The sequence below is a fragment of the Pongo pygmaeus genome, chromosome 3, assembly GCF_028885625.2.
Source record: "Pongo pygmaeus isolate AG05252 chromosome 3, NHGRI_mPonPyg2-v2.0_pri, whole genome shotgun sequence".
NCBI lineage: Eukaryota > Metazoa > Chordata > Mammalia > Primates > Hominidae > Pongo > Pongo pygmaeus.
In genome coordinates, this window is record NC_072376.2 from 4801747 (window position 1) to 4816154 (window position 14408).

A 14408-nucleotide genomic window follows, 5' to 3' on the forward strand; every position below is an offset into this window, starting at 1 on the left:
TGCAGACTCCAGGGGGCTGGATGCCCCCACGGGAAGGGTCCTGGCCCTGCACAGAGCTCTGCATTCCTCTATGGAGTGGCTCCGAGAGGGATGTCCTCCATTCTCATTGATGCGAGAAAGTTTGCAAAATCCAGAGAGGTGCTAAGAAGAAAAGAAAACCACTGACTGTGCAATCATAGTTAGCCTCACTTTCTGGCCAGTTTTCTTTCATTTTTTCTCTCCGTGTGATCATAGTTGATCTGAAACCATCTGTGCCATGTTGTATCCCAAACATCCCTTTTTCCCAACTCGTATTTCCTATTTAGCAGATTCCCGGCTTATTATAAACTCCTCGTAAGCGTTTCTTCTTTTGGTATTGTGGGGTCTTTTTAAATAGCTTCATTGAGATACAGTTCACAATTTGCCCATTTAAAGGGCACAAGTCAATGGTTTTCTTTTTTTCTTTTTTTGGAGCGGGTCTCACTCTGTTGCCCAGGCTGGAGTGCGCTCACTGCAGCCTCACTTCCCAGGCTTAAGTGATCCTCCCACCTCAGCCTCCCGACCAGCTGGGACTACAGGTGTGTGCCAACACACCTGGCTAATTTTTGTATTTTTTGTAGAGACAGGGTCTCACTATGTCACCCAAGCTGGTCTCGAGCTCCTGAACTTAAGCAATTCACCTGCCTTAGCCTCCCAACCAGCTGGGACTACAGGTGTGAGCCAGCACACCCAGGCCATTCAATGGTTTTCTTTATCAATAACCACAGATATTTGCAGCCATCACCAAGGTCAATTTTAGAACAGTTTCATCACCTTAGAAAGAACCCCATACCTTTTAGCTGTCACTCCCCGTACCCGCAAGCCCTCAGCAACCACCATTCTGCTACTTTCTGTCTCCATAGACTTCTCTTGTGGACGTTTCATATGAATGGAATCATAAAATATATAGTCTTTCATGACCGGCTTCTTTCACATAGCTTGATGTTTTCAAGGTTCGTTCAGACATAAGCTTTACTCTCGCATCAGATTTCATCATGACTCAGAATTATCAGGCTGGGCCAGGCGTGGTGGCTCAAGCCTGTAATCCCAGCACTTTGGGAGGCCAAGGCGGGTGGATCACGAGGTCAGGAGTTCAAGACCAGCCTGGCCAACATGGTGAAACCCTGTCTGTACTAAAAATACAAAAGTTAGCTGGGCATGGTGGTGCGTGCCTGTAATCCCAGCTACTCAGGGGGCTGAGGCAGGAGAATTGCTTGAACCGGGACCAGGAGGTGGAGGTTGCAGTGAGCCAAGACTGTGCCACTGCACTCCAGCCTGGGCTACAGAGCGAGACTCTGTCTCAAAAAAAAAAAAAAAAAAAGAATTACCAGGCTGATCATTTATGGCTGGACACAATGCCGCCTTCCAGTTTTTTACAACCATCAGTAACACTGCAGTGAACACCTCTTTAAAAATAATGCTTTGCTTGCATTTCTAATTTTTCCTAAGATATATTCACAGAAATGTAGAAGTTGAGTCAAAAACTAGGAACATTTTTAGTGTTCTTGATGGTTACTATAAATTGCTTTCTAGAAAGATTATTCTGATTTACAATCTTGTCAACAAGATATAGTATTTCTCATCTAAACCTTTGCCAATTTGATAGGTGGAAACATGGGATCTTGCTTTTTTAAATTTCTTTTTTTAGAGATGGGGTCTTGCTCTGTCACCCAGGCTGGAGCGCAGTGATGCAGTCATAGCTCCCTGCAGCCTCGGCCTCTTGAGCTCAAGCAATACTTCCTCAGGCTCCCAAGTAGCTGGGACTACAGGCATGCAATACCATGCTTGGATAGTATTTAAAATTTTCTTAGAGATAGGGATCTTGCTGTGTTGCCCCAGCTGGCCTGGAACTCTTGGCCTCAAGTGATCCTTCCACCTCAGCCTCCCAAAGTGCTGGGATTAGGGGTGTGAGCCACCGCACCCTGCAGGGTCTAGCTTTAATTTGCCTTTCTTCCATCCCTAGTGAGGCTGAGTCTTTTTTGTCTTTTTTTTTTTTTTTTGAGACAGAGTTTTACTCTTGTCGTCCAGGCTAGAGCGCAGTGGCGCAATCTCGGCTCACTGCAACCTCCACCTCCTGGGTTCAAGCCGTTCTCCTGCTTCAGCCTCCCAAGTAGCTGGGATTACAGGCGTGAGCCACCACGCCTGGCTGATTTTTGTATTTTTAGTAGAGATAGAAAGTCACTATGTTGGCAGGCTGGTCTCGAACTCCTGACCTCAGGTGATCTGCCTGCCTCAGCCTCCCAAAATGCCGGGGTTACAGGCGTGAGCCACCATACCCGGCCTTTTGTCATTTGTAGCCATTCCTAATTCTTATATTTCAGTCATCTGTTGTAAATGTTGCCTGCTTATCTATTTGGGGTCTTTGTGCCTTCTGTGCGGGTGGATCACATAAGGCTGCAGATGTTCTGTACTGTCCTATAAGTATTTTCGTGGGTGGCGATCATATCTGATATTTACAGCCAGTGATGCATCCCAGGGACGACGTCCTGCCTGGCCCTCTCCTCTCTCCCCTTCTTCTGGGGCCATGGCCTCTCCCTCCTTCACCCCTCCCCTTGCTCAGCCCTCGCTGGCACGCCCCACCCTGTAGGAGATGGCGAGGACTCTGGAGGAGCCAGCAGGATAGGATGGAGCCTGGCCCGATGCACTGCCTGGCAGTCCAAAGCCACGTTTCCGTTCTCCGCAAAGAACGGCCCAGACCTTCCACACTCTCCTGCACTGCGCTCCCTGCCCACACAGCGGCCTTGTCTTCTGCTTGACAAAGAGTTGGCGGCCAGACCGCAGTGAGGACGGCCTGGGTGGCTCACTCTCTATGAGAACCCATTTCTATCCTGACTGTCTCCCCTGCCCTGCTGTTTCCTGCACACCACCCACCCCCACCCCACCACGCCTGTGCCTGGGTCCAGCCCCTCTGGCCTTCACCCCCTCTGCCATGCTTGATCCTGTCTCCTCCCGTCTTCCCCACCTTACCTGCCAAGGCTTCCCCCACCCAGTGGCGTTTTAGACAGTGTTCGTCTCTCCCGTTAAGAAGAGCAGCCTGCAGCCTGGCATGGAAGTCCCCGCTGCAGAGACTCAGCCTCCCCTCTCCCTCCTCTGCGGCCCCGCTGCCTCTCAGAGACTGTCTCTGTGCTTCTCTACCTGCACTCTCCCCGCTCTTCTGCAGATCCGGGGGCTTTGTGTGCAGGAAACCCTGAGGCCTTTAAGCCTCTTACCGACCCCTCCCTGCCTGCCCAGGGGCCGTGCAGGGCCCGCGTTCCCCACTCACGGGCTGTCCCTGACCCTGCTCCTCTTATACGCAGGTGGCTGTGATGCTCATCCAGGCCAACACCACATGCAGGCACTCCACCTCCCCCACATACACACTGCCCCCTACCACTCACCTGGGCGTCCAGCTGGATCCACCCACATGCCCGGCCATCAGCCACTGAGAGCCGGTGGCAGAGCCAGACTGGAGCCCGGGCTGCGCAGGTGTCCCCCAACCCTTTGTCTTCCCCTAGTGCACAGATGCAGGTTTGCATTTTTGGCTTAATAGCATAGCCACGTTGGAACATCTGGTGGCCTAAAGTGGGGTGTATCTTGTGTGCAGTCAGCTGCTGCTGTTGCTGCTGCTGGTGCAGGAGCCTCACCTGCCCCGCCTTTCTGACACCCACGGGCAGCAGCCCCCACACCAGAGAGGCCGTGGCCTGGGGTCGGGGGCAGACCCCACCCAAACGCAGGCTGCTTTGCCTCAGGCACGCTCCACACTGGGTGAGCAAAGTGGGTTTCATCGGGCAGCCCCCCTCCCCTTGATGGATTGGGAGGCAAGGGTCCCATGTCTGCAGTGTAAACATCCCTGGTATTTAATGCCAAATACAGAATTTGGGGTGTACCCTGGTTCATCGGGAAGGAACCATCCTAATTCGAGGAACAGGAGCAAAACAGGTCTGGGTTTTTTCCTCCTCCTCTGCTGTGGAGGAGAAAGGGCCTCCCGGGGAAGATTAATGCTTTTGTTTTCGCCTCTGCCGGGGAGGCGAGTTTGTGGCGGCGTGGCTGAGTCGGCGGGCTCTGCACAGCTCTGAGCATCCTCCCCGGGTGCAAGGTGGGAACCGCGGGCGGGGACAAGCCTGGCTCTGCAGAAGGGGAGCTGCCGCCGCCGCGGTGGCACTGCCTGATGCTCGGCCCAGCGTGCCGGCGCCCAGCCGGGTGACAGTGGACTCCCAGGGCGCAGCAGGAGCAGGTGACAGACTGTTGGCTGAAGGTGAGGGTGTCCACCCTCGCAGGCACACGTTCCAGGGAGCACGGCGCTCAAGCAGGGCCATCAGACTGGGCTCTGGTGCCCAGACGCCGTGCAGGTAGGAAGCCTGGCCCGCAACTCCAAGGGGCTGATGGGGGCTCACAGGGGCCAGGTGGGGCTGCGGGTGGGTGGGTTTTTGGGGACAGAGTAGTCAGGTGTGAGACCTCGGAGCCACCTGTTCCCCCACCTCCCGTTTTGCCCCCTAAGGCGCTTGGCAGTGCCCCTTGCTTCCCTCTGCGGGACCCAAGCACAGAGCATCCCAGGCTCCCACTGCCAGCCGAGCCCTCGCTTGTGCTGTGTCTGCATATGGCGGGCATGGTGCCATCCTAAGTGCTGGCGCCCGCAGTGCCCGCCTGCCCGCAAAATGTGCATTTGGTGGTGACAGTGGGGTTTTCCTTCCCCGTCTCTCCCTCAGTTTCTCCTAAACGTGCAGCACCCTCATGCGTGTTGGCCTGCATCCCACCCATCTCTGGGTGTCTGTCCTGATGAGCCGGCTCCTTGCTGGGGTCCTGTGGGGGCATGGGAGGCGCTGATATCTGTGTCCCACTCCTGGGCCGGGATGGCTGGCTAGGGATGGGGGAGGCACTGGGCTGTGGCAGCAGAGGTGGGTGGTGCCTGGCAGCAACTGCGGCAGAGCCAGCTGCTGGGGACGGATGGCACCGCCCCCACAGAGGGAGCTGGGACTCAGCTGGTGAATCCACGGGGACAGCGGTGTGACCAGCCTCTAGACCAGGGCTGCATAAAGGGAGGAGGTGTGGATGAGGAGAAGCCACTGGCCATGTGTTCAGAGCCCTGCCTTCCAGGAACCCCATCCCTCCCTCGCCCTGTCAACACCTCCTGAAGAGGTGGGCGGGAGTGGGGGTGCCTCTTCCCAGCCCCACCGTCTGTTAACCCTGTCAGGGCCAAGGTCTGGGCCCAGTGTGCCTCGTGCAGTCTGTGCCGGGGCCGTCTCCCTGGTAACAAGAAGCCCAGCGTCCGCCTGGTTCCGCGAATCAATTCCTCCTCCCTTTACTCCTCCTCTCCTCCTTCCCTCCTTCTGCCCCTCCTCTCTTTCCTTCCCCAGTCAACCACTCCCTTCTAGACCCTTCCTGGGCTCACAGTGTGTTCCACCCTGGGCTAGGTGCTGGGTTCACGGAGACGCAGGTGACAGATCCCTACCCCAGGGGAGGCTGGCAGGAAAGGGGGTGCCCAGGCTCTCTCTGCCCAGGGTCAGGGACCAGTTGAACATCATTCTTGCAATTGCAGGACATTTGTTCTTTGCTCCCTCCTGTCTGTCTTGGGGCACAAAGCACGGATGACTCTCATCATTGGGAGAAAACAAACCGTGTTTCCAAATAAATACAGCATTTCCGAAGGGCAGAGGTGATAGCGACTTCTCAAGTCCCCAACTTCTCTCGCTCAAAAAGAATACCTGTTTATCATAAAATAAGCCAAAACATTCATAGTTCCACCCCCACAGCTAACTACTGCTGGCATCTAGAAGTCATCCTTTCAGATTTTGCACACGTGCAGATACACACATCCACAGACACACGAGATATACACACACATGCACAACCCACAGACAACACACATGGACACAGAGATACAGGAAAAAACACAGACACACACAGTCACACACACGAGACAGATACATCACAGACTCACAGACACACAGGCCACACACATGACACACACAGACGTACACACAGACACAGATTATACACATACATAGACACATGCAGACAAACATACAGAAAGACACAGATGACACAGGCACACTGAGATACACAGATACATACACACACAAAGCACATAGACACACACAAACACACAAAAGGACACACAGATCACATACACATACAAGACGTGCAGACAACACGCTTAGGCACACAAACAACACACATGGAAATAAACACACAGAAAGAAACACATGATACACACAACCAACATAAACACAGGGACACAGACACCGACAACACAGACACACAGAAAACACACACGGCACCCACAGACACGTACACACAGACAACACATAGAGACACACAAGCACACGGAGAGACACAGACAACATGCATGGACACACCGACATGTACACAGACAACACAAGGACACATGGACACAGAGACTGCACATAGCAACACACAGACAACACACAAACACACACAGGGACACACAGACACGCACACAGACAACCAAGACAGCACACACGATGCACACACAGACACACGGAAAGACATCCACACAGACACCAGGCAAAACACGGAGACACACAGACACGCACATGCGCACACACCCTTCTCCGGATCTCCGCATTCCTGCCTCGCCTCATGCTGGCAGCGCATCAGAGCCCCTGGTCCTGCCCTTCCACGCTGGCCTGTCTTGTCCTCCCTTGTGTCCCCTGGTCCCCAGGCGATGTGCTCATCACTGTCTTTGTGGTGGGACCCTCCGAGCCTGGACACTCTGCAGTGCGTGTGAACATCTGCAGGCGGGATTCTGCCATAGCCTTTCCCAAACTTAGTCGAATTTTCTGGTCCTCTAGGGCCGCTCAGGCTGGCTTCCTGGGCACCATGTTGCCTTGTTCAGAAAGTCCCCACTGGACAGCTCCTCTGCCAGTGCCACTGCTGGAGGGGACACTGGGGAACAGCAGAGAATGAGGCCACTGGACCAAGCTCTCCTGAGGCTCACGCCCTAACGGGAGCTGGATAGAGAGGAAGAGGGAGCTGGGCCAGGAGTGAGTGTGCTAGACAGGCCTGGGGCCAAGAGGAGCTGTGTTCCAGAGGGTGGGGAAGGTCTGGGGAGGGCCCAGATCTCAAGGGGCCTTGCTGGCCATTGCTCAGAGTGGGGCCCTTCTTTCTGGGATGCAGTGGCCCCTGGGGATTCTGGGGATTCTGTACTGGCCGCCAAACACCCCCAGGGGGATCCCCTGCTCACAGCTTTCATTTGTTTCTTTATAAATTTCATTTTGTTTGTGCATCATGGTGATTAGGTCTTTTAAGACCTGGACTCAGTTCTGGAAGTTCAGAAAGGAAACTAGAGCTCTGAACTGGGCTGATGACTGCGAGGAGCAGCTGCTGGGAGCTGCCAGCTGCAGGGAGGCGCAGCCCGCAGGCCCAGCCCTGGCCCTCGGCTGAGCAGGAGCTGGGAGCGGGGAAGGAGCGAAGGGAAGTGTGGCCGCTCTCCAGTGGGCAGAGGAGGCCTTTGCACCTGGATTCCGTGGTTGGATTCAGGGAGGAAAGGGGCCACCTGCCTCAGGTGTGAGGGGCTCATGGCAGAGAGGGCTGATCCATTCTCCAGAAGCCCAGAGACGGGGGAGCCGCTAGCTCTCCTCTGCCGGGACAGGAGGGGTTTCTGGAGGTGGGGCAGCTTTGCCGCACCTCTGTCCTGCTGGCCCTGTTCTGCACGTCACAGTGGGGACGTCCCTTAAACCACTGCCCTCTGATCTGGCACTGGCTGAGGACCTGTGGTCGCCCTGAACCACCACAGGCTGCGGGTGTGCTTCCCTGGCACCTCGTTCTGCCTCATCAAAGATGACAGCCACCCCTCAGAAGGCACAAGACGTCTTCCTAAAACCACGCACTACAAAGTCTTTCGGTTGCTCATATATTTTGAAATCCGAGCCATCTTGAGCCCCAGGCCGGTGAGGGCGGGACTTCCGCCTGCCTGGGGAGCCGTGCACCCGCTGGAACCACCAGCAGCTGAGGTTTCAGGCACTCCTTGGGAGGCAATTGGGAGGATGTGGCAACTGTGCCGATGACTGGGACACCCCAGTCACTATGAGAGAGTGGGAATGACAACAGGAGGTGACACAGGGAATGAGGACACTTCTAATTTTTGACTCCATCAGCCCATCGATGGCCACCTGTGACCCATTGGTTCTCAGCAGGAAGTATGGGGTAGGGAGGGGGTGACCTGTGCCATGCCGGTACCTTCCAGCTAAATGTCCTCTGGAATCACAGAGCCCAGTTATACTACCCCAGCCTGAGAAGGAGGGACAGTCCTCTCCATCTTATACACGGGGACACTGAACCCCAGCATGTGACACGGGGCCCGAGTCATACAGCCAGCAAGAGAGAATCTCAGGCTGGAATCTGTCACCTCCATGGCTTTGGCCACGAGCCTGGGACAGGCCTGAGCACCGGCAGGCACATTTGCTCTGTCCACTTGACGGCCCCGTGGTGTTCCCCAGGGCCTGAAGACACAGGCGCTCCAGCCCTGCCTCTCCACCACAGGTGGATTGTTCCAGAACATGGAGCGTCCTTAAAATGTAACGGTTTGGCTGTTGACTCTCATACTTTATGAACGGCCCGAACTGTGAGTGAGGGTGCCGGCTGCCCCTGGCCACGCGGCTGTGCCATCACTGGAAAAGGTGCAGAGCTGGCACTGGCTCAGACTTGGCTCTAACTCTGCTGTGTGGCTTCTCGGACCCCAGGCTGCTCCTCTGTGCCGTGGGCCGGGCCGTGGCGTGTACAGCGTGGAAGGCTTCCGTCTCTGTCCCCAGCTCACTAGGAGCTCTGTGACCCTTCCTTTTCCTGTGTATGTGCATTGGGTGTGGGAGGAGGGCTGTTGACAGGGAGCTGGTGAGCTGAGGATGCAGTTAATTCCATGCTCTGAGGCCCCGGACCTGCAGGGGCTCAGCCACAAATGTCCCCATTTGTCCCCACGACCCATGGAGTCTTCCCAGGAGGCAGCATCCAGCCCACCTGCTTTGGATCCTGACTCCTCATTCTCTCAATGACGTGGCCTTGGGTAGGCCTCCTCGCCTCCCTGAGCCTCGACCTCCTCCTCTGGAAAACAAGGATAGACAATAGTGCTCACCCCAAGGGGCTGCCGTGAGGATGAACTTGAGGCAGGCAGAGCACCTGACACAATGCTTGGTATGTGGTTGGTCATTTAAAAGTTGGCCATTTGGGGATCAACTCTTCTTTAAAAAGTTGAGGTGACAGTCACGTAACATACAATTAGCCATTTAAAATGTTCAGTGGCATTTGGTGCATTCACAATATTGTGCAACTTCTAGTTCTCTCTAGTTACAAAACTTTTTTGTCACCTGAGAGGAAACCTCACCCCTACTAGGCAGTTACTCCCCATTCCCTCCTCCCCCAGCCCCCGGCAGCCACTCACCTGCTTTCTGTCTCCATGGATTTGCCTGCTCCGGACGTTCCATGGTGAAGGAATCCTCTACCCCGTGGCTTTGCATCTGGCATCTTTCACTGCACACATTTTCAGAGTTCATCCATGTTGTAGCAGGATCAGCGCTTTCATTCCTGTCCATGGCTGAATAATACTCCCTGGCGTAGATACACCGCTATTTCTTCATCCATGATGGACACCGGGGCTGTTTCTACCCTTTGGCTATTATATAGAATGCTGCTGTGAACATCATGTACAGGTTTTTGTGTGGAACCACCCCCTTACTTCCTTCCTTCCTTCCTTTCTTCCCTCCCTCCCTCCCTCCCTTCTTTTTTTTTTTTTTTTTGAGACGTAGTCTCTCTCTGTCACCCAGGCTGGAGTGCAGTGGCGCTATCTTGGCTCACTGCAAGCTCTGCCTCCCGGGTTCTTGCCATTCTCCTGCCTCAGGCTCCCAATTTGCTGGGACTACAGATGCCTGCCACCAAGCCCGGCTAATTTTTTGTAATTTTTTTAGTAGAGACGGGGTTTCACCGTGTTAGCCAGGATGGTCTCGATCTCCTGACCTCGTGATCCACCCGCCTCAGCCTCCCAAAGTGCTGGGATTACGGGCATGAGCCACCGCGCCTGGCCCCCTCCCTCCTTCCTTTCTCCTTTCCCTTCCCTTCCCTTCCCTTCCCTTCCCTTCTTTCCTTTCTTTATTTCCTTCCTTTCTTTCCTTCTTTCTGGAGTCTTGCACTGTTGCTTAGGCTGGAGTGCAGTGGCGCGATCTCAGCTCACTGCAACCTCTGCCTCCCAAGTTCAAGCAATTCTCCTGTCTCAGCCTCCTGAGTAGCTGGGATTACAGGCACCCGCCGCCAAGCCTGGCTAATTTTTGTATTTTTAGTAGAGATGGGGTTTCACCATGTTGGTCAGGCTGGTCTCAAACTCCTGTCCTCAGGTGATCTGCCCACCTCAGCCTCCCAAAGTGCTGGGATTACAGGCTTGAGCCACTGTGCCCAGCCAAGTTTTCATTTATCCTGTTCTTTTCTCTTCATTTTCCTTAAATGCCAAAGAGTGAATTTCCTGGCTCCTGGTAATTCTGTGTTTAACTTCTTGAAAAACCAACACACCGTCTTCCACAGTAGCTGCACCGTTTTGTGTTTCCATCAGCAGCGCACAAGGGCTCCTGTGTCTTGACATCCTCACCAACACCTTTTCTTTTCTTTCTGTGTTGTTATTATTGTAGCTACCCTCATGGGTATGAAGTGGTGTGTCCTGTGGTTTTGATTTGCATTTTCTTAATGACAAGGATGTTGAGCATCTTTTCATGTACCAGTTGGCCATTTGTATATTTTCATTGAAGAAGTGTCTATTCAAGTCCTTTGCCCACCTTTTTAAAACATTTCTGTAAAAGTCTGGGTTTCACTCTGTCACCCAGGCTGGAGTGCAGTGGCATGATCAGAGCTCACTGTAACTTAGGACTCCTGGGCTCAAAGTAGCCTCTCGCCTCAGCCTCCTGAGTAGCTGGGACTACAGGCACAAGCCACCACACCTGGCTAATTTTTCAATTTATTGTAGAGACCATGTCTCACTATGTTGCCCAGGCTGATCTCGAACTCCTGGCCTCAAGTGATCCTCTTGCCTCGGCCTCTGAGAGCACTTGGATTACAGGTGTGAGCCACTGCACCTGTCCTCTTAACGGCATGTTTTCTTCTAATCGTTTTTCAGTTTTAGCTCTTGCATTTAGGTCTTTGCTTTGTTGGCATGTAATACACACAGAGGGGTGCATGAATTATACCTGTGCATCTTGATACATTTTTACAAACTGGACACACCCACGGAACCAGTGCCGAGTCAAGAAAGAGAACAGGTCCCGTGCCCCAGACTCCCCCATGAGTCCCCAAGGGCACCCTAGCCATGTAGATCGCTTTGCCTGATTTTGAACTTCCTAAACCTGAGGTCTGTTCTCTTGTGTCCAGCTTCTTGGCTTATATCAGTTCACCAGCATCCTCCGTGTTGTTCGTTCAGGGCACGAGGCTGCGGTGTGTGTTAGTCCACTCCCGTGATATGTAACAGAATACCTGAAACTCCCAGGGAATTTATAGAGAAAAGGATGGATTTCCTACAGTGATGGAGGCTGTGAAGTCCAGGGTGAAGGGGGCACATCCTGTGGCTGGTGGGAACGTTCTGCAGAGTCCCATGGTGAGGGGCTGAGCATGCTGGCTGACTCAGAGCTTTCCTTCTCTTCGGAGCCACCCGTCCCGTTCCCATGATGGCCTGTTAATCCATGAATGGATCAGTCCATCCTGACGGCAGGGCCTTCACGGTCCGCTCCCTTCTTAAGGGCCACCCCTCTCAATACTGCCACACTGGTGATTAGATTTCAACATGAGTTTTGAAGGGGATGTTGAAAACAAATGCTCGGTGCCGCAAAGAAGAACAAGCACTGGACAAAGGACAAAGGGTTTCTCAGCAAGGCAAATTTATTTCTGCAGAAGAGCATGTCTCGCTTGTGGAGCAATGGCGAGAGCACACAGAACAAAGGAAATCAGAGTTTTTATTATCTCTAACGCAGCTTCTGCTTCTGTGTCTTTCCTCTATTGGCTAGGATCAGACCACACAGTCTAAACTAGTCCCAACGGGCTAAACATTTAAACTTTCTTAGATAAGGTAGGCACGTAAGGGAGGTGAGAAGAGAGAGAAAGGGGGTCATTTACGGAGTGACTAGGAAGGTAACCTATTCCCTGGTAAGGAAAGGAATGTGGACTGGGGCTGTAGCAAGTTCAGGCATGCCTAGGCTTATTCAGACAAGTTGGGGCACAGCAAAGGCAAGGGGCATATTTGGAATTATAGTACAGAGAATGGGGAAACTGGATAAGCAGTTTGAAGAGGGAAGCTAACTGTATCTAACAGGGACAAACATTCAAGCCGTAGCAGTGAGCATGTGAGCAGGGAGTGCACACCCCAGACCTGAGATCTGTACCAGGACTCGTAGACAGCCAGGCTGGGGATTGAGTGCCTGCCAGGCCTGGGCGTGGGCTTAAGCTCTGCACTCGGGGGCCAGGCTCCTGGGCTGTAACCACAGCTCTACCACCTGCTGCTGTGTGACCCTGCTCAAGCTCTTCTGCCACTCTGTGCCTCTTATGGTCAGTGAGAGTAATAATATACCCATAGCACTGCCGCAAGGACTTGACAAGTTAATGTGTGTAACAAGCTTCTTGGCATGAGCTGTGGAGACCATAGCCACTGCTGCTGTGGAGGGCTCAAGCCCATCGTCTTAGAAACTGTGCCAGCAGGCTGGACGCAGTGGTTCAGCCTGTAATCTCAGCACTTTGGGAGGCCAAGGCGGGCAGATCACAAGGTCAAGAGATCGAGACCATCCTGGCCAACAATGGTGAAACCCCATCTCTACTAAAAATACAAAAATTAGCTAGGCTTGGTGGTGTGTGCCTGCAGTCCCAGCTACTCGGGAGGCTGAGGCAGGAGAATCACTTGAACCCGGGAGGCAGAGGTTGCAGTGAGCTGAGATTGCACCACTGCGCTCCAGCCTGGGCAACAGAGCGAGACTCTGTTTCAAAAAAAAAGAAACCGTCCCAGCAGTGTTCTCTCTTGATTCACGTGTGGACGTGCTGTGTAGACATGCCGTGTAGACAGCAGGGTTCATTTGCCCTGCAGGGTTGCTTTCTGTCCCCAGTGGCTGTCACAGAACTCCTGCTGTTAGAGGAAGTCAGTGTGAAGTGGGGGCACCTGGATTAAGCAGGTGTGAGGACAGGTCACAGGCCACAAACTCAGGAATACTCATTATGAATGCAGTGAGCCAGCAGTTGACAACTGTGACGTTGATACCTGGTGACTTTTATTTTTAAAAATACAGAGCTGTCTCAATCTCTGATTTACACTTAAGAGTGCTACTCAGACCAGGCCGGGTACGGTGGCTCACGCCTGTAATCCCAACACTTTGGGAGGCCAAGGCGGGCGGATCACGAGGTCAGGAGATCGAGACCATCCTGGCTAACATGGTGAAACCCCGTCTCTACTAAAAATACAAAAAAATTAGCCAGGCGTGATGGCGGGCGCCTGTAGTCCCAGCTACTTGGAGGCTGAGGCAGGAGAATGGCGTGAACCCGGGAGGCAGCACTTGCAGTGATCCAAGATCGCGCCACTGCACTCCATCCAGCCTGGGCGACAAAGCTAGACTCCGTCTCAAAAAAAGAGTGCTACTCAGACCACTGGGCATTTGAATAATTGTGATCAGTGAAATGATCATTTCACCCACATTCTGGGGCCAGATGCTGTGGTGTGACCTGCTGTCCAGAGAGATCCCTGCACCTGGTGCTCCCTGACATGGCCCAGGTGCCAGGCCCTGCACTTGAGAGGCTGGCCGTCTAGTGGGGAAGAATACACCCAAGTAATCCCCGAACGGTGTGGAAATGGGGCTGTGAACGTCCAGACTGGGGAAGGGTTCAGGGAAAGCTCCCAAGAGGAGGTGGCAGGTGGGATGAGATAGCAGTCAGGGTGGCAGGGGTGGGAGAGTGGGAGGGCTGCTCCAGTGGAGGGGACAGCTGGTGCCGAGGCCTGGGCCCTGGAGGGCAGGCAGGACTGCAGTCAACCTCCTCACCTGCGGGAAGGGCCCGTTTGCTGGAAGATTCATGGCCTTATCACCTGGCCCGGAGGTTGGCAGAAGAGGCCACACCAGGCTCCGTGCAGGAGAAGAGCCTGCTCTGGGCTCTTCCTCCCAATACACAGGGGCCACCTCGGGGCTGTTTTCATCCTAGGGAAGGCACAGGACAGGGAAAACGGGATGCTCAAAATGACATTTCAGCCCTTTACTTACTGATTCAGGAAACTGGTTATTACAAATTCAAATGTAGGTAGGGGGTAGGGATTAGGAAACTTCTTCCCGTTTTAGGAAAGAATGAGTCACGGGGATTTAGCATCCACATTTAGCAACAGGCTGCACCTGCCGTGCCCTCAGGGTAGGAAGTGTGCACTGGAACACGGGGGTAAAGGGAGCATTTCGGGGTGACAT

General features: G+C 53.7%; 1 protein-coding gene across 21 annotated transcripts in view; it reads left to right on the top strand.

Annotated features, from left to right (window-relative positions):
• Window positions 1-14408, top strand: part of ABLIM2 (actin binding LIM protein family member 2) — a 190682-nt gene that overhangs the window by 79730 nt on the left and 96544 nt on the right. The gene's annotated exons all lie outside the window — the stretch shown is intronic.